General features: G+C 33.1%; 43 non-coding genes and 1 pseudogene across 43 annotated transcripts; all 44 read right to left on the reverse strand.

Moving 5' to 3' along the window:
- Positions 1–30: 30 nt before the first annotated feature.
- LOC149957940 (U5 spliceosomal RNA) lies at positions 31–149 on the reverse strand. The gene has a single exon (XR_016479333.1). It is a non-coding gene; the product is annotated as a U5 spliceosomal RNA (small nuclear RNA).
- Positions 150–581: 432 nt separating this feature from the next.
- On the reverse strand, positions 582–700 carry LOC149957941 (U5 spliceosomal RNA). The gene has a single exon (XR_016478956.1). It is a non-coding gene; the product is annotated as a U5 spliceosomal RNA (small nuclear RNA).
- A 432-nt stretch (positions 701–1,132) lies between these two features.
- On the reverse strand, positions 1,133–1,251 carry LOC149957942 (U5 spliceosomal RNA). The gene has a single exon (XR_016479335.1). It is a non-coding gene; the product is annotated as a U5 spliceosomal RNA (small nuclear RNA).
- Positions 1,252–1,683: 432 nt separating this feature from the next.
- On the reverse strand, positions 1,684–1,802 carry LOC149957943 (U5 spliceosomal RNA). Its single transcript, XR_016478957.1, has one exon. It is a non-coding gene; the product is annotated as a U5 spliceosomal RNA (small nuclear RNA).
- Positions 1,803–2,234: 432 nt separating this feature from the next.
- On the reverse strand, positions 2,235–2,353 carry LOC149957944 (U5 spliceosomal RNA). Its single transcript, XR_016478958.1, has one exon. It is a non-coding gene; the product is annotated as a U5 spliceosomal RNA (small nuclear RNA).
- Positions 2,354–2,785: 432 nt separating this feature from the next.
- On the reverse strand, positions 2,786–2,904 carry LOC149957945 (U5 spliceosomal RNA). Its single transcript, XR_016478959.1, has one exon. It is a non-coding gene; the product is annotated as a U5 spliceosomal RNA (small nuclear RNA).
- A 432-nt stretch (positions 2,905–3,336) lies between these two features.
- Positions 3,337–3,455, reverse strand: LOC149957946 (U5 spliceosomal RNA). Its single transcript, XR_016478960.1, has one exon. It is a non-coding gene; the product is annotated as a U5 spliceosomal RNA (small nuclear RNA).
- Positions 3,456–3,887: 432 nt separating this feature from the next.
- Positions 3,888–4,006, reverse strand: LOC149957947 (U5 spliceosomal RNA). The gene has a single exon (XR_016478961.1). It is a non-coding gene; the product is annotated as a U5 spliceosomal RNA (small nuclear RNA).
- Positions 4,007–4,438: 432 nt separating this feature from the next.
- On the reverse strand, positions 4,439–4,557 carry LOC149957948 (U5 spliceosomal RNA). Its single transcript, XR_016478962.1, has one exon. It is a non-coding gene; the product is annotated as a U5 spliceosomal RNA (small nuclear RNA).
- Positions 4,558–4,990: 433 nt separating this feature from the next.
- Positions 4,991–5,109, reverse strand: LOC149957949 (U5 spliceosomal RNA). The gene has a single exon (XR_016478963.1). It is a non-coding gene; the product is annotated as a U5 spliceosomal RNA (small nuclear RNA).
- Positions 5,110–5,541: 432 nt separating this feature from the next.
- Positions 5,542–5,660, reverse strand: LOC149957950 (U5 spliceosomal RNA). Its single transcript, XR_016478964.1, has one exon. It is a non-coding gene; the product is annotated as a U5 spliceosomal RNA (small nuclear RNA).
- Positions 5,661–6,092: 432 nt separating this feature from the next.
- Positions 6,093–6,211, reverse strand: LOC149957951 (U5 spliceosomal RNA). The gene has a single exon (XR_016479329.1). It is a non-coding gene; the product is annotated as a U5 spliceosomal RNA (small nuclear RNA).
- Positions 6,212–6,643: 432 nt separating this feature from the next.
- Positions 6,644–6,762, reverse strand: LOC149957952 (U5 spliceosomal RNA). The gene has a single exon (XR_016479327.1). It is a non-coding gene; the product is annotated as a U5 spliceosomal RNA (small nuclear RNA).
- Positions 6,763–7,194: 432 nt separating this feature from the next.
- On the reverse strand, positions 7,195–7,313 carry LOC149957953 (U5 spliceosomal RNA). The gene has a single exon (XR_016478965.1). It is a non-coding gene; the product is annotated as a U5 spliceosomal RNA (small nuclear RNA).
- A 437-nt stretch (positions 7,314–7,750) lies between these two features.
- LOC149957954 (U5 spliceosomal RNA) lies at positions 7,751–7,869 on the reverse strand. Its single transcript, XR_016478967.1, has one exon. It is a non-coding gene; the product is annotated as a U5 spliceosomal RNA (small nuclear RNA).
- Positions 7,870–8,301: 432 nt separating this feature from the next.
- On the reverse strand, positions 8,302–8,420 carry LOC149957955 (U5 spliceosomal RNA). The gene has a single exon (XR_016478968.1). It is a non-coding gene; the product is annotated as a U5 spliceosomal RNA (small nuclear RNA).
- Positions 8,421–8,852: 432 nt separating this feature from the next.
- Positions 8,853–8,971, reverse strand: LOC149957956 (U5 spliceosomal RNA). The gene has a single exon (XR_016478969.1). It is a non-coding gene; the product is annotated as a U5 spliceosomal RNA (small nuclear RNA).
- A 432-nt stretch (positions 8,972–9,403) lies between these two features.
- Positions 9,404–9,522, reverse strand: LOC149957957 (U5 spliceosomal RNA). Its single transcript, XR_016478970.1, has one exon. It is a non-coding gene; the product is annotated as a U5 spliceosomal RNA (small nuclear RNA).
- Positions 9,523–9,954: 432 nt separating this feature from the next.
- On the reverse strand, positions 9,955–10,073 carry LOC149957958 (U5 spliceosomal RNA). The gene has a single exon (XR_016478971.1). It is a non-coding gene; the product is annotated as a U5 spliceosomal RNA (small nuclear RNA).
- A 432-nt stretch (positions 10,074–10,505) lies between these two features.
- On the reverse strand, positions 10,506–10,624 carry LOC149957959 (U5 spliceosomal RNA). The gene has a single exon (XR_016478972.1). It is a non-coding gene; the product is annotated as a U5 spliceosomal RNA (small nuclear RNA).
- A 432-nt stretch (positions 10,625–11,056) lies between these two features.
- LOC149957960 (U5 spliceosomal RNA) lies at positions 11,057–11,175 on the reverse strand. The gene has a single exon (XR_016478973.1). It is a non-coding gene; the product is annotated as a U5 spliceosomal RNA (small nuclear RNA).
- A 432-nt stretch (positions 11,176–11,607) lies between these two features.
- LOC149957961 (U5 spliceosomal RNA) lies at positions 11,608–11,726 on the reverse strand. Its single transcript, XR_016479330.1, has one exon. It is a non-coding gene; the product is annotated as a U5 spliceosomal RNA (small nuclear RNA).
- A 432-nt stretch (positions 11,727–12,158) lies between these two features.
- LOC149957962 (U5 spliceosomal RNA) lies at positions 12,159–12,277 on the reverse strand. Its single transcript, XR_016478974.1, has one exon. It is a non-coding gene; the product is annotated as a U5 spliceosomal RNA (small nuclear RNA).
- A 432-nt stretch (positions 12,278–12,709) lies between these two features.
- LOC149957963 (U5 spliceosomal RNA) lies at positions 12,710–12,828 on the reverse strand. Its single transcript, XR_016479344.1, has one exon. It is a non-coding gene; the product is annotated as a U5 spliceosomal RNA (small nuclear RNA).
- Positions 12,829–13,260: 432 nt separating this feature from the next.
- On the reverse strand, positions 13,261–13,379 carry LOC149957964 (U5 spliceosomal RNA). Its single transcript, XR_016478975.1, has one exon. It is a non-coding gene; the product is annotated as a U5 spliceosomal RNA (small nuclear RNA).
- Positions 13,380–13,811: 432 nt separating this feature from the next.
- On the reverse strand, positions 13,812–13,930 carry LOC149957965 (U5 spliceosomal RNA). Its single transcript, XR_016478976.1, has one exon. It is a non-coding gene; the product is annotated as a U5 spliceosomal RNA (small nuclear RNA).
- Positions 13,931–14,362: 432 nt separating this feature from the next.
- LOC149957966 (U5 spliceosomal RNA) lies at positions 14,363–14,481 on the reverse strand. The gene has a single exon (XR_016478978.1). It is a non-coding gene; the product is annotated as a U5 spliceosomal RNA (small nuclear RNA).
- Positions 14,482–14,913: 432 nt separating this feature from the next.
- On the reverse strand, positions 14,914–15,032 carry LOC149957967 (U5 spliceosomal RNA). Its single transcript, XR_016478979.1, has one exon. It is a non-coding gene; the product is annotated as a U5 spliceosomal RNA (small nuclear RNA).
- A 432-nt stretch (positions 15,033–15,464) lies between these two features.
- Positions 15,465–15,583, reverse strand: LOC149957968 (U5 spliceosomal RNA). The gene has a single exon (XR_016478980.1). It is a non-coding gene; the product is annotated as a U5 spliceosomal RNA (small nuclear RNA).
- Positions 15,584–16,015: 432 nt separating this feature from the next.
- On the reverse strand, positions 16,016–16,134 carry LOC149957969 (U5 spliceosomal RNA). The gene has a single exon (XR_016478981.1). It is a non-coding gene; the product is annotated as a U5 spliceosomal RNA (small nuclear RNA).
- Positions 16,135–16,566: 432 nt separating this feature from the next.
- On the reverse strand, positions 16,567–16,685 carry LOC149957970 (U5 spliceosomal RNA). The gene has a single exon (XR_016478982.1). It is a non-coding gene; the product is annotated as a U5 spliceosomal RNA (small nuclear RNA).
- A 432-nt stretch (positions 16,686–17,117) lies between these two features.
- Positions 17,118–17,236, reverse strand: LOC149957971 (U5 spliceosomal RNA). Its single transcript, XR_016478983.1, has one exon. It is a non-coding gene; the product is annotated as a U5 spliceosomal RNA (small nuclear RNA).
- A 432-nt stretch (positions 17,237–17,668) lies between these two features.
- LOC149957972 (U5 spliceosomal RNA) lies at positions 17,669–17,787 on the reverse strand. Its single transcript, XR_016479338.1, has one exon. It is a non-coding gene; the product is annotated as a U5 spliceosomal RNA (small nuclear RNA).
- Positions 17,788–18,219: 432 nt separating this feature from the next.
- Positions 18,220–18,338, reverse strand: LOC149957973 (U5 spliceosomal RNA). The gene has a single exon (XR_016478984.1). It is a non-coding gene; the product is annotated as a U5 spliceosomal RNA (small nuclear RNA).
- Positions 18,339–18,770: 432 nt separating this feature from the next.
- On the reverse strand, positions 18,771–18,889 carry LOC149957974 (U5 spliceosomal RNA). Its single transcript, XR_016478985.1, has one exon. It is a non-coding gene; the product is annotated as a U5 spliceosomal RNA (small nuclear RNA).
- A 432-nt stretch (positions 18,890–19,321) lies between these two features.
- Positions 19,322–19,440, reverse strand: LOC149957975 (U5 spliceosomal RNA). The gene has a single exon (XR_016478986.1). It is a non-coding gene; the product is annotated as a U5 spliceosomal RNA (small nuclear RNA).
- A 432-nt stretch (positions 19,441–19,872) lies between these two features.
- On the reverse strand, positions 19,873–19,991 carry LOC149957976 (U5 spliceosomal RNA). The gene has a single exon (XR_016478987.1). It is a non-coding gene; the product is annotated as a U5 spliceosomal RNA (small nuclear RNA).
- Positions 19,992–20,423: 432 nt separating this feature from the next.
- Positions 20,424–20,542, reverse strand: LOC149957977 (U5 spliceosomal RNA). The gene has a single exon (XR_016479339.1). It is a non-coding gene; the product is annotated as a U5 spliceosomal RNA (small nuclear RNA).
- Positions 20,543–20,974: 432 nt separating this feature from the next.
- On the reverse strand, positions 20,975–21,093 carry LOC149957978 (U5 spliceosomal RNA). The gene has a single exon (XR_016478989.1). It is a non-coding gene; the product is annotated as a U5 spliceosomal RNA (small nuclear RNA).
- Positions 21,094–21,620: 527 nt separating this feature from the next.
- LOC149957979 (U5 spliceosomal RNA) lies at positions 21,621–21,707 on the reverse strand (annotated as a pseudogene).
- Positions 21,708–22,139: 432 nt separating this feature from the next.
- On the reverse strand, positions 22,140–22,258 carry LOC149957980 (U5 spliceosomal RNA). The gene has a single exon (XR_016478990.1). It is a non-coding gene; the product is annotated as a U5 spliceosomal RNA (small nuclear RNA).
- A 432-nt stretch (positions 22,259–22,690) lies between these two features.
- LOC149957981 (U5 spliceosomal RNA) lies at positions 22,691–22,809 on the reverse strand. The gene has a single exon (XR_016478991.1). It is a non-coding gene; the product is annotated as a U5 spliceosomal RNA (small nuclear RNA).
- Positions 22,810–23,241: 432 nt separating this feature from the next.
- LOC149957982 (U5 spliceosomal RNA) lies at positions 23,242–23,360 on the reverse strand. The gene has a single exon (XR_016478992.1). It is a non-coding gene; the product is annotated as a U5 spliceosomal RNA (small nuclear RNA).
- Positions 23,361–23,792: 432 nt separating this feature from the next.
- On the reverse strand, positions 23,793–23,911 carry LOC149957983 (U5 spliceosomal RNA). Its single transcript, XR_016478993.1, has one exon. It is a non-coding gene; the product is annotated as a U5 spliceosomal RNA (small nuclear RNA).
- Between the last annotated feature and the right edge of the window lie 71 nt (positions 23,912–23,982).

Below are 23,982 nucleotides of genomic sequence, written 5' to 3' on the forward strand. Positions count from 1 at the left end.
ATGTGGGTGTTTATTTTTAGATTCAAAGCGAACTCTACCACAAGGTAGAGTATTGAAAAATAGCTTAAAGGCTCATAATATTGCTCCTCCCCACGGTAATCTTTAGTAAAAGGCGAAAGATTAAAGCGATTGAGGAGAAGCTAGAGCATAATATATCGTGGCTACTATAAGTAAAATGATTATTGTATCAAACCATGTTACACTATATTTTATTTGTATGAATTACAAGTAATAAAGCGAAGATTTTAATTACATTACTTTATCATGAGAAACGCACAAATTACCGTTCTTGTAAGAAGGTGTTAAAAAAAGAAATTTTGTTATTAACTCAACATGTAATTGTTAAAGGAATCGTCTGCAATTTTCTTTTTTTTCCTTCGCTTAACTGCTGACCATGACCATGACCATGACCAAAATTATCATTTAATCGTTCGAAATTTTTTGATGCCATTTCAATAAAACCCCGCCGTAGCTGGCGGCGTTATAGTCATTCGTGAAATTTAAACGTCGAAACATTGAAACTTTAAAGGTTTTCACACAGGTGTTTTGCGATGTGGGTGTTTATTTTTAGATTCAAAGCGAACTCTACCACAAGGTAGAGTATTCAAAAATAGCTTAAAGGCTCATAATATTGCTCCTCCCCACGGTAATCTTTAGTAAAAGGCGAAAGATTAAAGCGATTGAGGAGAAGCTAGAGCATAATATATCGTGGCTACTATAAGTAAAATGATTATTGTATCAAACCATGTTACACTATATTTTATTTGTATGAATTACAAGTAATAAAGCGAAGATTTTAATTACATTACTTTATCATGAGAAACGCACAAATTACCGTTCTTGTAAGAAGGTGTTAAAAAAAGAAATTTTGTTATTAACTCAACATGTAATTGTTAAAGGAATCGTCTGCAATTTTCTTTTTTTTCCTTCGCTTAACTGCTGACCATGACCATGACCATGACCAAAATTATCATTTAATCGTTCGAAATTTTTTGATGCCATTTCAATAAAACCCCGCCGTAGCTGGCGGCGTTATAGTCATTCGTGAAATTTAAACGTCGAAACATTGAAACTTTAAAGGTTTTCACACAGGTGTTTTGCGATGTGGGTGTTTATTTTTAGATTCAAAGCGAACTCTACCACAAGGTAGAGTATTGAAAAATAGCTTAAAGGCTCATAATATTGCTCCTCCCCACGGTAATCTTTAGTAAAAGGCGAAAGATTAAAGCGATTGAGGAGAAGCTAGAGCATAATATATCGTGGCTACTATAAGTAAAATGATTATTGTATCAAACCATGTTACACTATATTTTATTTGTATGAATTACAAGTAATAAAGCGAAGATTTTAATTACATTACTTTATCATGAGAAACGCACAAATTACCGTTCTTGTAAGAAGGTGTTAAAAAAAGAAATTTTGTTATTAACTCAACATGTAATTGTTAAAGGAATCGTCTGCAATTTTCTTTTTTTTCCTTCGCTTAACTGCTGACCATGACCATGACCATGACCAAAATTATCATTTAATCGTTCGAAATTTTTTGATGCCATTTCAATAAAACCCCGCCGTAGCTGGCGGCGTTATAGTCATTCGTGAAATTTAAACGTCGAAACATTGAAACTTTAAAGGTTTTCACACAGGTGTTTTGCGATGTGGGTGTTTATTTTTAGATTCAAAGCGAACTCTACCACAAGGTAGAGTATTCAAAAATAGCTTAAAGGCTCATAATATTGCTCCTCCCCACGGTAATCTTTAGTAAAAGGCGAAAGATTAAAGCGATTGAGGAGAAGCTAGAGCATAATATATCGTGGCTACTATAAGTAAAATGATTATTGTATCAAACCATGTTACACTATATTTTATTTGTATGAATTACAAGTAATAAAGCGAAGATTTTAATTACATTACTTTATCATGAGAAACGCACAAATTACCGTTCTTGTAAGAAGGTGTTAAAAAAAGAAATTTTGTTATTAACTCAACATGTAATTGTTAAAGGAATCGTCTGCAATTTTCTTTTTTTTCCTTCGCTTAACTGCTGACCATGACCATGACCATGACCAAAATTATCATTTAATCGTTCGAAATTTTTTGATGCCATTTCAATAAAACCCCGCCGTAGCTGGCGGCGTTATAGTCATTCGTGAAATTTAAACGTCGAAACATTGAAACTTTAAAGGTTTTCACACAGGTGTTTTGCGATGTGGGTGTTTATTTTTAGATTCAAAGCGAACTCTACCACAAGGTAGAGTATTCAAAAATAGCTTAAAGGCTCATAATATTGCTCCTCCCCACGGTAATCTTTAGTAAAAGGCGAAAGATTAAAGCGATTGAGGAGAAGCTAGAGCATAATATATCGTGGCTACTATAAGTAAAATGATTATTGTATCAAACCATGTTACACTATATTTTATTTGTATGAATTACAAGTAATAAAGCGAAGATTTTAATTACATTACTTTATCATGAGAAACGCACAAATTACCGTTCTTGTAAGAAGGTGTTAAAAAAAGAAATTTTGTTATTAACTCAACATGTAATTGTTAAAGGAATCGTCTGAAATTTTCTTTTTTTTCCTTCGCTTAACTGCTGACCATGACCATGACCATGACCAAAATTATCATTTAATCGTTCGAAATTTTTTGATGCCATTTCAATAAAACCCCGCCGTAGCTGGCGGCGTTATAGTCATTCGTGAAATTTAAACGTCGAAACATTGAAACTTTAAAGGTTTTCACACAGGTGTTTTGCGATGTGGGTGTTTATTTTTAGATTCAAAGCGAACTCTACCACAAGGTAGAGTATTCAAAAATAGCTTAAAGGCTCATAATATTGCTCCTCCCCACGGTAATCTTTAGTAAAAGGCGAAAGATTAAAGCGATTGAGGAGAAGCTAGAGCATAATATATCGTGGCTACTATAAGTAAAATGATTATTGTATCAAACCATGTTACACTATATTTTATTTGTATGAATTACAAGTAATAAAGCGAAGATTTTAATTACATTACTTTATCATGAGAAACGCACAAATTACCGTTCTTGTAAGAAGGTGTTAAAAAAAGAAATTTTGTTATTAACTCAACATGTAATTGTTAAAGGAATCGTCTGCAATTTTCTTTTTTTTCCTTCGCTTAACTGCTGACCATGACCATGACCATGACCAAAATTATCATTTAATCGTTCGAAATTTTTTGATGCCATTTCAATAAAACCCCGCCGTAGCTGGCGGCGTTATAGTCATTCGTGAAATTTAAACGTCGAAACATTGAAACTTTAAAGGTTTTCACACAGGTGTTTTGCGATGTGGGTGTTTATTTTTAGATTCAAAGCGAACTCTACCACAAGGTAGAGTATTCAAAAATAGCTTAAAGGCTCATAATATTGCTCCTCCCCACGGTAATCTTTAGTAAAAGGCGAAAGATTAAAGCGATTGAGGAGAAGCTAGAGCATAATATATCGTGGCTACTATAAGTAAAATGATTATTGTATCAAACCATGTTACACTATATTTTATTTGTATGAATTACAAGTAATAAAGCGAAGATTTTAATTACATTACTTTATCATGAGAAACGCACAAATTACCGTTCTTGTAAGAAGGTGTTAAAAAAAGAAATTTTGTTATTAACTCAACATGTAATTGTTAAAGGAATCGTCTGCAATTTTCTTTTTTTTCCTTCGCTTAACTGCTGACCATGACCATGACCATGACCAAAATTATCATTTAATCGTTCGAAATTTTTTGATGCCATTTCAATAAAACCCCGCCGTAGCTGGCGGCGTTATAGTCATTCGTGAAATTTAAACGTCGAAACATTGAAACTTTAAAGGTTTTCACACAGGTGTTTTGCGATGTGGGTGTTTATTTTTAGATTCAAAGCGAACTCTACCACAAGGTAGAGTATTCAAAAATAGCTTAAAGGCTCATAATATTGCTCCTCCCCACGGTAATCTTTAGTAAAAGGCGAAAGATTAAAGCGATTGAGGAGAAGCTAGAGCATAATATATCGTGGCTACTATAAGTAAAATGATTATTGTATCAAACCATGTTACACTATATTTTATTTGTATGAATTACAAGTAATAAAGCGAAGATTTTAATTACATTACTTTATCATGAGAAACGCACAAATTACCGTTCTTGTAAGAAGGTGTTAAAAAAAGAAATTTTGTTATTAACTCAACATGTAATTGTTAAAGGAATCGTCTGCAATTTTCTTTTTTTTCCTTCGCTTAACTGCTGACCATGACCATGACCATGACCAAAATTATCATTTAATCGTTCGAAATTTTTTGATGCCATTTCAATAAAACCCCGCCGTAGCTGGCGGCGTTATAGTCATTCGTGAAATTTAAACGTCGAAACATTGAAACTTTAAAGGTTTTCACACAGGTGTTTTGCGATGTGGGTGTTTATTTTTAGATTCAAAGCGAACTCTACCACAAGGTAGAGTATTCAAAAATAGCTTAAAGGCTCATAATATTGCTCCTCCCCACGGTAATCTTTAGTAAAAGGCGAAAGATTAAAGCGATTGAGGAGAAGCTAGAGCATAATATATCGTGGCTACTATAAGTAAAATGATTATTGTATCAAACCATGTTACACTATATTTTATTTGTATGAATTACAAGTAATAAAGCGAAGATTTTAATTACATTACTTTATCATGAGAAACGCACAAATTACCGTTCTTGTAAGAAGGTGTTAAAAAAAGAAATTTTGTTATTAACTCAACATGTAATTGTTAAAGGAATCGTCTGCAATTTTCTTTTTTTTCCCTTCGCTTAACTGCTGACCATGACCATGACCATGACCAAAATTATCATTTAATCGTTCGAAATTTTTTGATGCCATTTCAATAAAACCCCGCCGTAGCTGGCGGCGTTATAGTCATTCGTGAAATTTAAACGTCGAAACATTGAAACTTTAAAGGTTTTCACACAGGTGTTTTGCGATGTGGGTGTTTATTTTTAGATTCAAAGCGAACTCTACCACAAGGTAGAGTATTCAAAAATAGCTTAAAGGCTCATAATATTGCTCCTCCCCACGGTAATCTTTAGTAAAAGGCGAAAGATTAAAGCGATTGAGGAGAAGCTAGAGCATAATATATCGTGGCTACTATAAGTAAAATGATTATTGTATCAAACCATGTTACACTATATTTTATTTGTATGAATTACAAGTAATAAAGCGAAGATTTTAATTACATTACTTTATCATGAGAAACGCACAAATTACCGTTCTTGTAAGAAGGTGTTAAAAAAAGAAATTTTGTTATTAACTCAACATGTAATTGTTAAAGGAATCGTCTGCAATTTTCTTTTTTTTCCTTCGCTTAACTGCTGACCATGACCATGACCATGACCAAAATTATCATTTAATCGTTCGAAATTTTTTGATGCCATTTCAATAAAACCCCGCCGTAGCTGGCGGCGTTATAGTCATTCGTGAAATTTAAACGTCGAAACATTGAAACTTTAAAGGTTTTCACACAGGTGTTTTGCGATGTGGGTGTTTATTTTTAGATTCAAAGCGAACTCTACCACAAGGTAGAGTATTCAAAAATAGCTTAAAGGCTCATAATATTGCTCCTCCCCACGGTAATCTTTAGTAAAAGGCGAAAGATTAAAGCGATTGAGGAGAAGCTAGAGCATAATATATCGTGGCTACTATAAGTAAAATGATTATTGTATCAAACCATGTTACACTATATTTTATTTGTATGAATTACAAGTAATAAAGCGAAGATTTTAATTACATTACTTTATCATGAGAAACGCACAAATTACCGTTCTTGTAAGAAGGTGTTAAAAAAAGAAATTTTGTTATTAACTCAACATGTAATTGTTAAAGGAATCGTCTGCAATTTTCTTTTTTTTCCTTCGCTTAACTGCTGACCATGACCATGACCATGACCAAAATTATCATTTAATCGTTCGAAATTTTTTGATGCCATTTCAATAAAACCCCGCCGTAGCTGGCGGCGTTATAGTCATTCGTGAAATTTAAACGTCGAAACATTGAAACTTTAAAGGTTTTCACACAGGTGTTTTGCGATGTGGGTGTTTATTTTTAGATTCAAAGCGAACTCTACCACAAGGTAGAGTATTCAAAAATAGCTTAAAGGCTCATAATATTGCTCCTCCCCACGGTAATCTTTAGTAAAAGGCGAAAGATTAAAGCGATTGAGGAGAAGCTAGAGCGTAATATATCGTGGCTACTATAAGTAAAATGATTATTGTATCAAACCATGTTACACTATATTTTATTTGTATGAATTACAAGTAATAAAGCGAAGATTTTAATTACATTACTTTATCATGAGAAACGCACAAATTACCGTTCTTGTAAGAAGGTGTTAAAAAAAGAAATTTTGTTATTAACTCAACATGTAATTGTTAAAGGAATCGTCTGCAATTTTCTTTTTTTTCCTTCGCTTAACTGCTGACCATGACCATGACCATGACCAAAATTATCATTTAATCGTTCGAAATTTTTTGATGCCATTTCAATAAAACCCCGCCGTAGCTGGCGGCGTTATAGTCATTCGTGAAATTTAAACGTCGAAACATTGAAACTTTAAAGGTTTTCACACAGGTGTTTTGCGATGTGGGTGTTTATTTTTAGATTCAAAGCGAACTCTACCACAAGGTAGAGTATACAAAAATAGCTTAAAGGCTCATAATATTGCTCCTCCCCACGGTAATCTTTAGTAAAAGGCGAAAGATTAAAGCGATTGAGGAGAAGCTAGAGCGTAATATATCGTGGCTACTATAAGTAAAATGATTATTGTATCAAACCATGTTACACTATATTTTATTTGTATGAATTACAAGTAATAAAGCGAAGATTTTAATTACATTACTTTATCATGAGAAACGCACAAATTACCGTTCTTGTAAGAAGGTGTTAAAAAAAGAAATTTTGTTATTAACTCAACATGTAATTGTTAAAGGAATCGTCTGCAATTTTCTTTTTTTTCCTTCGCTTAACTGCTGACCATGACCATGACCATGACCAAAATTATCATTTAATCGTTCGAAATTTTTTGATGCCATTTCAATAAAACCCCGCCGTAGCTGGCGGCGTTATAGTCATTCGTGAAATTTAAACGTCGAAACATTGAAACTTTAAAGGTTTTCACACAGGTGTTTTGCGATGTGGGTGTTTATTTTTAGATTCAAAGCGAACTCTACCACAAGGTAGAGTATTCAAAAATAGCTTAAAGGCTCATAATATTGCTCCTCCCCACGGTAATCTTTAGTAAAAGGCGAAAGATTAAAGCGATTGAGGAGAAGCTAGAGCATAATATATCGTGGCTACTATAAGTAAAATGATTATTGTATCAAACCATGTTACACTATATTTTATTTGTATGAATTACAAGTAATAAAGCGAAGATTTTAATTACATTACTTTATCATGAGAAACGCACAAATTACCGTTCTTGTAAGAAGGTGTTAAAAAAAGAAATTTTGTTATTAACTCAACATGTAATTGTTAAAGGAATCGTCTGCAATTTTCTTTTTTTCCTTCGCTTAACTGCTGACCATGACCATGACCATGACCATGACCAAAATTATCATTTAATCGTTCGAAATTTTTTGATGCCATTTCAATAAAACCCCGCCGTAGCTGGCGGCGTTATAGTCATTCGTGAAATTTAAACGTCGAAACATTGAAACTTTAAAGGTTTTCACACAGGTGTTTTGCGATGTGGGTGTTTATTTTTAGATTCAAAGCGAACTCTACCACAAGGTAGAGTATTCAAAAATAGCTTAAAGGCTCATAATATTGCTCCTCCCCACGGTAATCTTTAGTAAAAGGCGAAAGATTAAAGCGATTGAGGAGAAGCTAGAGCATAATATATCGTGGCTACTATAAGTAAAATGATTATTGTATCAAACCATGTTACACTATATTTTATTTGTATGAATTACAAGTAATAAAGCGAAGATTTTAATTACATTACTTTATCATGAGAAACGCACAAATTACCGTTCTTGTAAGAAGGTGTTAAAAAAAGAAATTTTGTTATTAACTCAACATGTAATTGTTAAAGGAATCGTCTGCAATTTTCTTTTTTTTCCTTCGCTTAACTGCTGACCATGACCATGACCATGACCAAAATTATCATTTAATCGTTCGAAATTTTTTGATGCCATTTCAATAAAACCCCGCCGTAGCTGGCGGCGTTATAGTCATTCGTGAAATTTAAACGTCGAAACATTGAAACTTTAAAGGTTTTCACACAGGTGTTTTGCGATGTGGGTGTTTATTTTTAGATTCAAAGCGAACTCTACCACAAGGTAGAGTATTCAAAAATAGCTTAAAGGCTCATAATATTGCTCCTCCCCACGGTAATCTTTAGTAAAAGGCGAAAGATTAAAGCGATTGAGGAGAAGCTAGAGCATAATATATCGTGGCTACTATAAGTAAAATGATTATTGTATCAAACCATGTTACACTATATTTTATTTGTATGAATTACAAGTAATAAAGCGAAGATTTTAATTACATTACTTTATCATGAGAAACGCACAAATTACCGTTCTTGTAAGAAGGTGTTAAAAAAAGAAATTTTGTTATTAACTCAACATGTAATTGTTAAAGGAATCGTCTGCAATTTTCTTTTTTTTCCTTCGCTTAACTGCTGACCATGACCATGACCATGACCAAAATTATCATTTAATCGTTCGAAATTTTTTGATGCCATTTCAATAAAACCCCGCCGTAGCTGGCGGCGTTATAGTCATTCGTGAAATTTAAACGTCGAAACATTGAAACTTTAAAGGTTTTCACACAGGTGTTTTGCGATGTGGGTGTTTATTTTTAGATTCAAAGCGAACTCTACCACAAGGTAGAGTATTCAAAAATAGCTTAAAGGCTCATAATATTGCTCCTCCCCACGGTAATCTTTAGTAAAAGGCGAAAGATTAAAGCGATTGAGGAGAAGCTAGAGCATAATATATCGTGGCTACTATAAGTAAAATGATTATTGTATCAAACCATGTTACACTATATTTTATTTGTATGAATTACAAGTAATAAAGCGAAGATTTTAATTACATTACTTTATCATGAGAAACGCACAAATTACCGTTCTTGTAAGAAGGTGTTAAAAAAAGAAATTTTGTTATTAACTCAACATGTAATTGTTAAAGGAATCGTCTGCAATTTTCTTTTTTTTCCTTCGCTTAACTGCTGACCATGACCATGACCATGACCAAAATTATCATTTAATCGTTCGAAATTTTTTGATGCCATTTCAATAAAACCCCGCCGTAGCTGGCGGCGTTATAGTCATTCGTGAAATTTAAACGTCGAAACATTGAAACTTTAAAGGTTTTCACACAGGTGTTTTGCGATGTGGGTGTTTATTTTTAGATTCAAAGCGAACTCTACCACAAGGTAGAGTATTCAAAAATAGCTTAAAGGCTCATAATATTGCTCCTCCCCACGGTAATCTTTAGTAAAAGGCGAAAGATTAAAGCGATTGAGGAGAAGCTAGAGCATAATATATCGTGGCTACTATAAGTAAAATGATTATTGTATCAAACCATGTTACACTATATTTTATTTGTATGAATTACAAGTAATAAAGCGAAGATTTTAATTACATTACTTTATCATGAGAAACGCACAAATTACCGTTCTTGTAAGAAGGTGTTAAAAAAAGAAATTTTGTTATTAACTCAACATGTAATTGTTAAAGGAATCGTCTGCAATTTTCTTTTTTTTCCTTCGCTTAACTGCTGACCATGACCATGACCATGACCAAAATTATCATTTAATCGTTCGAAATTTTTTGATGCCATTTCAATAAAACCCCGCCGTAGCTGGCGGCGTTATAGTCATTCGTGAAATTTAAACGTCGAAACATTGAAACTTTAAAGGTTTTCACACAGGTGTTTTGCGATGTGGGTGTTTATTTTTAGATTCAAAGCGAACTCTACCACAAGGTAGAGTATTCAAAAATAGCTTAAAGGCTCATAATATTGCTCCTCCCCACGGTAATCTTTAGTAAAAGGCGAAAGATTAAAGCGATTGAGGAGAAGCTAGAGCATAATATATCGTGGCTACTATAAGTAAAATGATTATTGTATCAAACCATGTTACACTATATTTTATTTGTATGAATTACAAGTAATAAAGCGAAGATTTTAATTACATTACTTTATCATGAGAAACGCACAAATTACCGTTCTTGTAAGAAGGTGTTAAAAAAAGAAATTTTGTTATTAACTCAACATGTAATTGTTAAAGGAATCGTCTGCAATTTTCTTTTTTTTCCTTCGCTTAACTGCTGACCATGACCATGACCATGACCAAAATTATCATTTAATCGTTCGAAATTTTTTGATGCCATTTCAATAAAACCCCGCCGTAGCTGGCGGCGTTATAGTCATTCGTGAAATTTAAACGTCGAAACATTGAAACTTTAAAGGTTTTCACACAGGTGTTTTGCGATGTGGGTGTTTATTTTTAGATTCAAAGCGAACTCTACCACAAGGTAGAGTATTCAAAAATAGCTTAAAGGCTCATAATATTGCTCCTCCCCACGGTAATCTTTAGTAAAAGGCGAAAGATTAAAGCGATTGAGGAGAAGCTAGAGCATAATATATCGTGGCTACTATAAGTAAAATGATTATTGTATCAAACCATGTTACACTATATTTTATTTGTATGAATTACAAGTAATAAAGCGAAGATTTTAATTACATTACTTTATCATGAGAAACGCACAAATTACCGTTCTTGTAAGAAGGTGTTAAAAAAAGAAATTTTGTTATTAACTCAACATGTAATTGTTAAAGGAATCGTCTGCAATTTTCTTTTTTTTCCTTCGCTTAACTGCTGACCATGACCATGACCATGACCAAAATTATCATTTAATCGTTCGAAATTTTTTGATGCCATTTCAATAAAACCCCGCCGTAGCTGGCGGCGTTATAGTCATTCGTGAAATTTAAACGTCGAAACATTGAAACTTTAAAGGTTTTCACACAGGTGTTTTGCGATGTGGGTGTTTATTTTTAGATTCAAAGCGAACTCTACCACAAGGTAGAGTATTCAAAAATAGCTTAAAGGCTCATAATATTGCTCCTCCCCACGGTAATCTTTAGTAAAAGGCGAAAGATTAAAGCGATTGAGGAGAAGCTAGAGCATAATATATCGTGGCTACTATAAGTAAAATGATTATTGTATCAAACCATGTTACACTATATTTTATTTGTATGAATTACAAGTAATAAAGCGAAGATTTTAATTACATTACTTTATCATGAGAAACGCACAAATTACCGTTCTTGTAAGAAGGTGTTAAAAAAAGAAATTTTGTTATTAACTCAACATGTAATTGTTAAAGGAATCGTCTGCAATTTTCTTTTTTTTCCTTCGCTTAACTGCTGACCATGACCATGACCATGACCAAAATTATCATTTAATCGTTCGAAATTTTTTGATGCCATTTCAATAAAACCCCGCCGTAGCTGGCGGCGTTATAGTCATTCGTGAAATTTAAACGTCGAAACATTGAAACTTTAAAGGTTTTCACACAGGTGTTTTGCGATGTGGGTGTTTATTTTTAGATTCAAAGCGAACTCTACCACAAGGTAGAGTATTCAAAAATAGCTTAAAGGCTCATAATATTGCTCCTCCCCACGGTAATCTTTAGTAAAAGGCGAAAGATTAAAGCGATTGAGGAGAAGCTAGAGCGTAATATATCGTGGCTACTATAAGTAAAATGATTATTGTATCAAACCATGTTACACTATATTTTATTTGTATGAATTACAAGTAATAAAGCGAAGATTTTAATTACATTACTTTATCATGAGAAACGCACAAATTACCGTTCTTGTAAGAAGGTGTTAAAAAAAGAAATTTTGTTATTAACTCAACATGTAATTGTTAAAGGAATCGTCTGCAATTTTCTTTTTTTTCCTTCGCTTAACTGCTGACCATGACCATGACCATGACCAAAATTATCATTTAATCGTTCGAAATTTTTTGATGCCATTTCAATAAAACCCCGCCGTAGCTGGCGGCGTTATAGTCATTCGTGAAATTTAAACGTCGAAACATTGAAACTTTAAAGGTTTTCACACAGGTGTTTTGCGATGTGGGTGTTTATTTTTAGATTCAAAGCGAACTCTACCACAAGGTAGAGTATTCAAAAATAGCTTAAAGGCTCATAATATTGCTCCTCCCCACGGTAATCTTTAGTAAAAGGCGAAAGATTAAAGCGATTGAGGAGAAGCTAGAGCATAATATATCGTGGCTACTATAAGTAAAATGATTATTGTATCAAACCATGTTACACTATATTTTATTTGTATGAATTACAAGTAATAAAGCGAAGATTTTAATTACATTACTTTATCATGAGAAACGCACAAATTACCGTTCTTGTAAGAAGGTGTTAAAAAAAGAAATTTTGTTATTAACTCAACATGTAATTGTTAAAGGAATCGTCTGCAATTTTCTTTTTTTTCCTTCGCTTAACTGCTGACCATGACCATGACCATGACCAAAATTATCATTTAATCGTTCGAAATTTTTTGATGCCATTTCAATAAAACCCCGCCGTAGCTGGCGGCGTTATAGTCATTCGTGAAATTTAAACGTCGAAACATTGAAACTTTAAAGGTTTTCACACAGGTGTTTTGCGATGTGGGTGTTTATTTTTAGATTCAAAGCGAACTCTACCACAAGGTAGAGTATTCAAAAATAGCTTAAAGGCTCATAATATTGCTCCTCCCCACGGAAATCTTTAGTAAAAGGCGAAAGATTAAAGCGATTGAGGAGAAGCTAGAGCATAATATATCGTGGCTACTATAAGTAAAATGATTATTGTATCAAACCATGTTACACTATATTTTATTTGTATGAATTACAAGTAATAAAGCGAAGATTTTAATTACATTACTTTATCATGAGAAACGCACAAATTACCGTTCTTGTAAGAAGGTGTTAAAAAAAGAAATTTTGTTATTAACTCAACATGTAATTGTTAAAGGAATCGTCTGCAATTTTCTTTTTTTTCCTTCGCTTAACTGCTGACCATGACCATGACCATGACCAAAATTATCATTTAATCGTTCGAAATTTTTTGATGCCATTTCAATAAAACCCCGCCGTAGCTGGCGGCGTTATAGTCATTCGTGAAATTTAAACGTCGAAACATTGAAACTTTAAAGGTTTTCACACAGGTGTTTTGCGATGTGGGTGTTTATTTTTAGATTCAAAGCGAACTCTACCACAAGGTAGAGTATTCAAAAATAGCTTAAAGGCTCATAATATTGCTCCTCCCCACGGTAATCTTTAGTAAAAGGCGAAAGATTAAAGCGATTGAGGAGAAGCTAGAGCATAATATATCGTGGCTACTATAAGTAAAATGATTATTGTATCAAACCATGTTACACTATATTTTATTTGTATGAATTACAAGTAATAAAGCGAAGATTTTAATTACATTACTTTATCATGAGAAACGCACAAATTACCGTTCTTGTAAGAAGGTGTTAAAAAAAGAAATTTTGTTATTAACTCAACATGTAATTGTTAAAGGAATCGTCTGCAATTTTCTTTTTTTTCCTTCGCTTAACTGCTGACCATGACCATGACCATGACCAAAATTATCATTTAATCGTTCGAAATTTTTTGATGCCATTTCAATAAAACCCCGCCGTAGCTGGCGGCGTTATAGTCATTCGTGAAATTTAAACGTCGAAACATTGAAACTTTAAAGGTTTTCACACAGGTGTTTTGCGATGTGGGTGTTTATTTTTAGATTCAAAGCGAACTCTACCACAAGGTAGAGTATTCAAAAATAGCTTAAAGGCTCATAATATTGCTCCTCCCCACGGTAATCTTTAGTAAAAGGCGAAAGATTAAAGCGATTGAGGAGAAGCTAGAGCATAATATATCGTGGCTACTATAAGTAAAATGATTATTGTATCAAACCATGTTACACTATATTTTATTTGTATGAATTACAAGTAATAAAGCGAAGATTTTAATTACATTACTTTATCATGAGAAACGCACAAATTACCGTTCTTGTAAGAAGGTGTTAAAAAAAGAAATTTTGTTATTAACTCAACATGTAATTGTTAAAGGAATCGTCTGCAATTTTCTTTTTTTTCCTTCGCTTAACTGCTGACCATGACCATGACCATGACCAAAATTATCATTTAATCGTTCGAAATTTTTTGATGCCATTTCAATAAAACCCCGCCGTAGCTGGCGGCGTTATAGTCATTCGTGAAATTTAAACGTCGAAACATTGAAACTTTAAAGGTTTTCACACAGGTGTTTTGCGATGTGGGTGTTTATTTTTAGATTCAAAGCGAACTCTACCACAAGGTAGAGTATTCAAAAATAGCTTAAAGGCTCATAATATTGCTCCTCCCCACGGTAATCTTTAGTAAAAGGCGAAAGATTAAAGCGATTGAGGAGAAGCTAGAGCATAATATATCGTGGCTACTATAAGTAAAATGATTATTGTATCAAACCATGTTACACTATATTTTATTTGTATGAATTACAAGTAATAAAGCGAAGATTTTAATTACATTACTTTATCATGAGAAACGCACAAATTACCGTTCTTGTAAGAAGGTGTTAAAAAAAGAAATTTTGTTATTAACTCAACATGTAATTGTTAAAGGAATCGTCTGCAATTTTCTTTTTTTTCCTTCGCTTAACTGCTGACCATGACCATGACCATGACCAAAATTATCATTTAATCGTTCGAAATTTTTTGATGCCATTTCAATAAAACCCCGCCGTAGCTGGCGGCGTTATAGTCATTCGTGAAATTTAAACGTCGAAACATTGAAACTTTAAAGGTTTTCACACAGGTGTTTTGCGATGTGGGTGTTTATTTTTAGATTCAAAGCGAACTCTACCACAAGGTAGAGTATTCAAAAATAGCTTAAAGGCTCATAATATTGCTCCTCCCCACGGTAATCTTTAGTAAAAGGCGAAAGATTAAAGCGATTGAGGAGAAGCTAGAGCATAATATATCGTGGCTACTATAAGTAAAATGATTATTGTATCAAACCATGTTACACTATATTTTATTTGTATGAATTACAAGTAATAAAGCGAAGATTTTAATTACATTACTTTATCATGAGAAACGCACAAATTACCGTTCTTGTAAGAAGGTGTTAAAAAAAGAAATTTTGTTATTAACTCAACATGTAATTGTTAAAGGAATCGTCTGCAATTTTCTTTTTTTTCCTTCGCTTAACTGCTGACCATGACCATGACCATGACCAAAATTATCATTTAATCGTTCGAAATTTTTTGATGCCATTTCAATAAAACCCCGCCGTAGCTGGCGGCGTTATAATCATTCGTGAAATTTAAACGTCGAAACATTGAAACTTTAAAGGTTTTCACACAGGTGTTTTGCGATGTGGGTGTTTATTTTTAGATTCAAAGCGAACTCTACCACAAGGTAGAGTATTCAAAAATAGCTTAAAGGCTCATAATATTGCTCCTCCCCACGGTAATCTTTAGTAAAAGGCGAAAGATTAAAGCGATTGAGGAGAAGCTAGAGCATAATATATCGTGGCTACTATAAGTAAAATGATTATTGTATCAAACCATGTTACACTATATTTTATTTGTATGAATTACAAGTAATAAAGCGAAGATTTTAATTACATTACTTTATCATGAGAAACGCACAAATTACCGTTCTTGTAAGAAGGTGTTAAAAAAAGAAATTTTGTTATTAACTCAACATGTAATTGTTAAAGGAATCGTCTGCAATTTTCTTTTTTTTCCTTCGCTTAACTGCTGACCATGACCATGACCATGACCAAAATTATCATTTAATCGTTCGAAATTTTTTGATGCCATTTCAATAAAACCCCGCCGTAGCTGGCGGCGTTATAGTCATTCGTGAAATTTAAACGTCGAAACATTGAAACTTTAAAGGTTTTCACACAGGTGTTTTGCGATGTGGGTGTTTATTTTTAGATTCAAAGCGAACTCTACCACAAGGTAGAGTATTCAAAAATAGCTTAAAGGCTCATAATATTGCTCCTCCCCACGGTAATCTTTAGTAAAAGGCGAAAGATTAAAGCGATTGAGGAGAAGCTAGAGCATAATATATCGTGGCTACTATAAGTAAAATGATTATTGTATCAAACCATGTTACACTATATTTTATTTGTATGAATTACAAGTAATAAAGCGAAGATTTTAATTACATTACTTTATCATGAGAAACGCACAAATTACCGTTCTTGTAAGAAGGTGTTAAAAAAAGAAATTTTGTTATTAACTCAACATGTAATTGTTAAAGGAATCGTCTGCAATTTTCTTTTTTTTCCTTCGCTTAACTGCTGACCATGACCATGACCATGACCAAAATTATCATTTAATCGTTCGAAATTTTTTGATGCCATTTCAATAAAACCCCGCCGTAGCTGGCGGCGTTATAGTCATTCGTGAAATTTAAACGTCGAAACATTGAAACTTTAAAGGTTTTCACACAGGTGTTTTGCGATGTGGGTGTTTATTTTTAGATTCAAAGCGAACTCTACCACAAGGTAGAGTATTCAAAAATAGCTTAAAGGCTCATAATATTGCTCCTCCCCACGGTAATCTTTAGTAAAAGGCGAAAGATTAAAGCGATTGAGGAGAAGCTAGAGCATAATATATCGTGGCTACTATAAGTAAAATGATTATTGTATCAAACCATGTTACACTATATTTTATTTGTATGAATTACAAGTAATAAAGCGAAGATTTTAATTACATTACTTTATCATGAGAAACGCACAAATTACCGTTCTTGTAAGAAGGTGTTAAAAAAAGAAATTTTGTTATTAACTCAACATGTAATTGTTAAAGGAATCGTCTGCAATTTTCTTTTTTTTCCTTCGCTTAACTGCTGACCATGACCATGACCATGACCAAAATTATCATTTAATCGTTCGAAATTTTTTGATGCCATTTCAATAAAACCCCGCCGTAGCTGGCGGCGTTATAGTCATTCGTGAAATTTAAACGTCGAAACATTGAAACTTTAAAGGTTTTCACACAGGTGTTTTGCGATGTGGGTGTTTATTTTTAGATTCAAAGCGAACTCTACCACAAGGTAGAGTATTCAAAAATAGCTTAAAGGCTCATAATATTGCTCCTCCCCACGGTAATCTTTAGTAAAAGGCGAAAGATTAAAGCGATTGAGGAGAAGCTAGAGCATAATATATCGTGGCTACTATAAGTAAAATGATTATTGTATCAAACCATGTTACACTATATTTTATTTGTATGAATTACAAGTAATAAAGCGAAGATTTTAATTACATTACTTTATCATGAGAAACGCACAAATTACCGTTCTTGTAAGAAGGTGTTAAAAAAAGAAATTTTGTTATTAACTCAACATGTAATTGTTAAAGGAATCGTCTGCAATTTTCTTTTTTTTCCTTCGCTTAACTGCTGACCATGACCATGACCATGACCAAAATTATCATTTAATCGTTCGAAATTTTTTGATGCCATTTCAATAAAACCCCGCCGTAGCTGGCGGCGTTATAGTCATTCGTGAAATTTAAACGTCGAAACATTGAAACTTTAAAGGTTTTCACACAGGTGTTTTGCGATGTGGGTGTTTATTTTTAGATTCAAAGCGAACTCTACCACAAGGTAGAGTACTCAAAAATAGCTTAAAGGCTCATAATATTGCTCCTCCCCACGGTAATCTTTAGTAAAAGGCGAAAGATTAAAGCGATTGAGGAGAAGCTAGAGCATAATATATCGTGGCTACTATAAGTAAAATGATTATTGTATCAAACCATGTTACACTATATTTTATTTGTATGAATTACAAGTAATAAAGCGAAGATTTTAATTACATTACTTTATCATGAGAAACGCACAAATTACCGTTCTTGTAAGAAGGTGTTAAAAAAAGAAATTTTGTTATTAACTCAACATGTAATTGTTAAAGGAATCGTCTGCAATTTTCTTTTTTTTCCTTCGCTTAACTGCTGACCATGACCATGACCATGACCAAAATTATCATTTAATCGTTCGAAATTTTTTGATGCCATTTCAATAAAACCCCGCCGTAGCTGGCGGCGTTATAGTCATTCGTGAAATTTAAACGTCGAAACATTGAAACTTTAAAGGTTTTCACACAGGTGTTTTGCGATGTGGGTGTTTATTTTTAGATTCAAAGCGAACTCTACCACAAGGTAGAGTATTCAAAAATAGCTTAAAGGCTCATAATATTGCTCCTCCCCACGGTAATCTTTAGTAAAAGGCGAAAGATTAAAGCGATTGAGGAGAAGCTAGAGCATAATATATCGTGGCTACTATAAGTAAAATGATTATTGTATCAAACCATGTTACACTATATTTTATTTGTATGAATTACAAGTAATAAAGCGAAGATTTTAATTACATTACTTTATCATGAGAAACGCACAAATTACCGTTCTTGTAAGAAGGTGTTAAAAAAAGAAATTTTGTTATTAACTCAACATGTAATTGTTAAAGGAATCGTTTGCAATTTTCTTTTTTTTCCTTCGCTTAACTGCTGACCATGACCATGACCATGACCAAAATTATCATTTAATCGTTCGAAATTTTTTGATGCCATTTCAATAAAACCCCGCCGTAGCTGGCGGCGTTATAGTCATTCGTGAAATTTAAACGTCGAAACATTGAAACTTTAAAGGTTTTCACACAGGTGTTTTGCGATGTGGGTGTTTATTTTTAGATTCAAAGCGAACTCTACCACAAGGTAGAGTATTCAAAAATAGCTTAAAGGCTCATAATATTGCTCCTCCCCACGGTAATCTTTAGTAAAAGGCGAAAGATTAAAGCGATTGAGGAGAAGCTAGAGCATAATATATCGTGGCTACTATAAGTAAAATGATTATTGTATCAAACCATGTTACACTATATTTTATTTGTATGAATTACAAGTAATAAAGCGAAGATTTTAATTACATTACTTTATCATGAGAAACGCACAAATTACCGTTCTTGTAAGAAGGTGTTAAAAAAAGAAATTTTGTTATTAACTCAACATGTAATTGTTAAAGGAATCGTCTGCAATTTTCTTTTTTTTCCTTCGCTTAACTGCTGACCATGACCATGACCATGACCAAAATTATCATTTAATCGTTCGAAATTTTTTGATGCCATTTCAATAAAACCCCGCCGTAGCTGGCGGCGTTATAGTCATTCGTGAAATTTAAACGTCGAAACATTGAAACTTTAAAGGTTTTCACACAGGTGTTTTGCGATGTGGGTGTTTATTTTTAGATTCAAAGCGAACTCTACCACAAGGTAGAGTATTCAAAAATAGCTTAAAGGCTCATAATATTGCTCCTCCCCACGGTAATCTTTAGTAAAAGGCGAAAGATTAAAGCGATTGAGGAGAAGCTAGAGCATAATATATCGTGGCTACTATAAGTAAAATGATTATTGTATCAAACCATGTTACACTATATTTTATTTGTATGAATTACAAGTAATAAAGCGAAGATTTTAATTACATTACTTTATCATGAGAAACGCACAAATTACCGTTCTTGTAAGAAGGTGTTAAAAAAAGAAATTTTGTTATTAACTCAACATGTAATTGTTAAAGGAATCGTCTGCAATTTTCTTTTTTTTCCTTCGCTTAACTGCTGACCATGACCATGACCATGACCAAAATTATCATTTAATCGTTCGAAATTTTTTGATGCCATTTCAATAAAACCCCGCCGTAGCTGGCGGCGTTATAGTCATTCGTGAAATTTAAACGTCGAAACATTGAAACTTTAAAGGTTTTCACACAGGTGTTTTGCGATGTGGGTGTTTATTTTTAGATTCAAAGCGAACTCTACCACAAGGTAGAGTATTCAAAAATAGCTTAAAGGCTCATAATATTGCTCCTCCCCACGGTAATCTTTAGTAAAAGGCGAAAGATTAAAGCGATTGAGGAGAAGCTAGAGCATAATATATCGTGGCTACTATAAGTAAAATGATTATTGTATCAAACCATGTTACACTATATTTTATTTGTATGAATTACAAGTAATAAAGCGAAGATTTTAATTACATTACTTTATCATGAGAAACGCACAAATTACCGTTCTTGTAAGAAGGTGTTAAAAAAAGAAATTTTGTTATTAACTCAACATGTAATTGTTAAAGGAATCGTCTGCAATTTTCTTTTTTTTCCTTCGCTTAACTGCTGACCATGACCATGACCATGACCAAAATTATCATTTAATCGTTCGAATTTTTTTGATGCCATTTCAATAAAACCCCGCCGTAGCTGGCGGCGTTATAGTCATTCGTGAAATTTAAACGTCGAAACATTGAAACTTTAAAGGTTTTCACACAGGTGTTTTGCGATGTGGGTGTTTATTTTTAGATTCAAAGCGAACTCTACCACAAGGTAGAGTACTCAAAAATAGCTTAAAGGCTCATAATATTGCTCCTCCCCACGGTAATCTTTAGTAAAAGGCGAAAGATTAAAGCGATTGAGGAGAAGCTAGAGCATAATATATCGTGGCTACTATAAGTAAAATGATTATTGTATCAAACCATGTTACACTATATTTTATTTGTATGAATTACAAGTAATAAAGCGAAGATTTTAATTACATTACTTTATCATGAGAAACGCACAAATTACCGTTCTTGTAAGAAGGTGTTAAAAAAAGAAATTTTGTTATTAACTCAACATGTAATTGTTAAAGGAATCGTCTGCAATTTTCTTTTTTTTCCTTCGCTTAACTGCTGACCATGACCATGACCATGACCAAAATTATCATTTAATCGTTCGAAATTTTTTGATGCCATTTCAATAAAACCCCGCCGTAGCTGGCGGCGTTATAGTCATTCGTGAAATTTAAACGTCGAAACATTGAAACTTTAAAGGTTTTCACACAGGTGTTTTGCGATGTGGGTGTTTATTTTTAGATTCAAAGCGAACTCTACCACAAGGTAGAGTATTCAAAAATAGCTTAAAGGCTCATAATATTGCTCCTCCCCACGGTAATCTTTAGTAAAAGGCGAAAGATTAAAGCGATTGAGGAGAAGCTAGAGCATAATATATCGTGGCTACTATAAGTAAAATGATTATTGTATCAAACCATGTTACACTATATTTTATTTGTATGAATTACAAGTAATAAAGCGAAGATTTTAATTACATTACTTTATCATGAGAAACGCACAAATTACCGTTCTTGTAAGAAGGTGTTAAAAAAAGAAATTTTGTTATTAACTCAACATGTAATTGTTAAAGGAATCGTCTGCAATTTTCTTTTTTTTCCTTCGCTTAACTGCTGACCATGACCATGACCATGACCAAAATTATCATTTAATCGTTCGAAATTTTTTGATGCCATTTCAATAAAACCCCGCCGTAGCTGGCGGCGTTATAGTCATTCGTGAAATTTAAACGTCGAAACATTGAAACTTTAAAGGTTTTCACACAGGTGTTTTGCGATGTGGGTGTTTATTTTTAGATTCAAAGCGAACTCTACCACAAGGTAGAGTATTCAAAAATAGCTTAAAGGCTCATAATATTGCTCCTCCCCACGGTAATCTTTAGTAAAAGGCGAAAGATTAAAGCATAAAGGCTCATAATATTGCTCCTCCCCACGGTAATCTTTAGTAAAAGGCGAAAGATTAAAGCGATTGAGGAGAAGCTAGAGCATAATATATCGTGGCTACTATAAGTAAAATGATTATTGTATCAAACCATGTTACACTATATTTTATTTGTATGAATTACAAGTAATAAAGCGAAGATTTTAATTACATTACTTTATCATGAGAAACGCACAAATTACCGTTCTTGTAAGAAGGTGTTAAAAAAAGAAATTTTGTTATTAACTCAACATGTAATTGTTAAAGGAATCGTCTGCAATTTTCTTTTTTTTCCTTCGCTTAACTGCTGACCATGACCATGACCATGACCAAAATTATCATTTAATCGTTCGAAATTTTTTGATGCCATTTCAATAAAACCCCGCCGTAGCTGGCGGCGTTATAGTCATTCGTGAAATTTAAACGTCGAAACATTGAAACTTTAAAGGTTTTCACACAGGTGTTTTGCGATGTGGGTGTTTATTTTTAGATTCAAAGCGAACTCTACCACAAGGTAGAGTATTCAAAAATAGCTTAAAGGCTCATAATATTGCTCCTCCCCACGGTAATCTTTAGTAAAAGGCGAAAGATTAAAGCGATTGAGGAGAAGCTAGAGCATAATATATCGTGGCTACTATAAGTAAAATGATTATTGTATCAAACCATGTTACACTATATTTTATTTGTATGAATTACAAGTAATAAAGCGAAGATTTTAATTACATTACTTTATCATGAGAAACGCACAAATTACCGTTCTTGTAAGAAGGTGTTAAAAAAAGAAATTTTGTTATTAACTCAACATGTAATTGTTAAAGGAATCGTCTGCAATTTTCTTTTTTTTCCTTCGCTTAACTGCTGACCATGACCATGACCATGACCAAAATTATCATTTAATCGTTCGAAATTTTTTGATGCCATTTCAATAAAACCCCGCCGTAGCTGGCGGCGTTATAGTCATTCGTGAAATTTAAACGTCGAAACATTGAAACTTTAAAGGTTTTCACACAGGTGTTTTGCGATGTGGGTGTTTATTTTTAGATTCAAAGCGAACTCTACCACAAGGTAGAGTATTCAAAAATAGCTTAAAGGCTCATAATATTGCTCCTCCCCACGGTAATCTTTAGTAAAAGGCGAAAGATTAAAGCGATTGAGGAGAAGCTAGAGCATAATATATCGTGGCTACTATAAGTAAAATGATTATTGTATCAAACCATGTTACACTATATTTTATTTGTATGAATTACAAGTAATAAAGCGAAGATTTTAATTACATTACTTTATCATGAGAAACGCACAAATTACCGTTCTTGTAAGAAGGTGTTAAAAAAAGAAATTTTGTTATTAACTCAACATGTAATTGTTAAAGGAATCGTCTGCAATTTTCTTTTTTTTCCTTCGCTTAACTGCTGACCATGACCATGACCATGACCAAAATTATCATTTAATCGTTCGAAATTTTTTGATGCCATTTCAATAAAACCCCGCCGTAGCTGGCGGCGTTATAGTCATTCGTGAAATTTAAACGTCGAAGCATTGAAACTTTAAAGGTTTTCACACAGGTGTTTTGCGATGTGGGTGTTTATTTTTAGATTCAAAGCGAACTCTACCACAAGGTAGAGTATTCAAAAATAGCTTAAAGGCTCATAATATTGCTCCTCCCCACGGTAATCTTTAGTAAAAGGCGAAAGATTAAAGCGATTGAGGAGAAGCTAGAGCATAATATATCGTGGCTACTATAAGTAAAATGATTATTGTATCAAACCATGTTACACTATATTTTATTTGTATGAATTACAAGTAATAAAGCGAAGATTTTAATTACATTACTTTATCATGAGAAACGCACAAATTACCGTTCTTGTAAGAAGGTGTTAAAAAAAGAAATTTTGTTATTAACTCAACATGTAATTGTTAAAGGAATCGTCTGCAATTTTCTTTTTTTTCCTTCGCTTAACTGCTGACCATGACCATGACCATGACCAAAATTATCATTTAATCGTTCGAAATTTTTTGATGCCATTTCAATAAAACCCCGCCGTAGCTGGCGGCGTTATAGTCATTCGTGAAATTTAAACGTCGAAACATTGAAACTTTAAAGGTTTTCACACAGGTGTTTTGCGATGTGGGTGTTTATTTTTAGATTCAAAGCGAACTCTACCACAAGGTAGAGTATTCAAAAATAGCTTAAAGGCTCATAATATTGCTCCTCCCCACGGTAATCTTTAGTAAAAGGCGAAAGATTAAAGCGATTGAGGAGAAGCTAGAGCATAATATATCGTGGCTACTATAAGTAAAATGATTATTGTATCAAACCATGTTACACTATATTTTATTTGTATG

The sequence above is a fragment of the Leiobunum rupestre genome, chromosome 2 (assembly GCF_980474605.1).
Source record: "Leiobunum rupestre chromosome 2, qqLeiRupe1.1.hap1, whole genome shotgun sequence".
Taxonomy (NCBI): domain Eukaryota; kingdom Metazoa; phylum Arthropoda; class Arachnida; order Opiliones; family Sclerosomatidae; genus Leiobunum; species Leiobunum rupestre.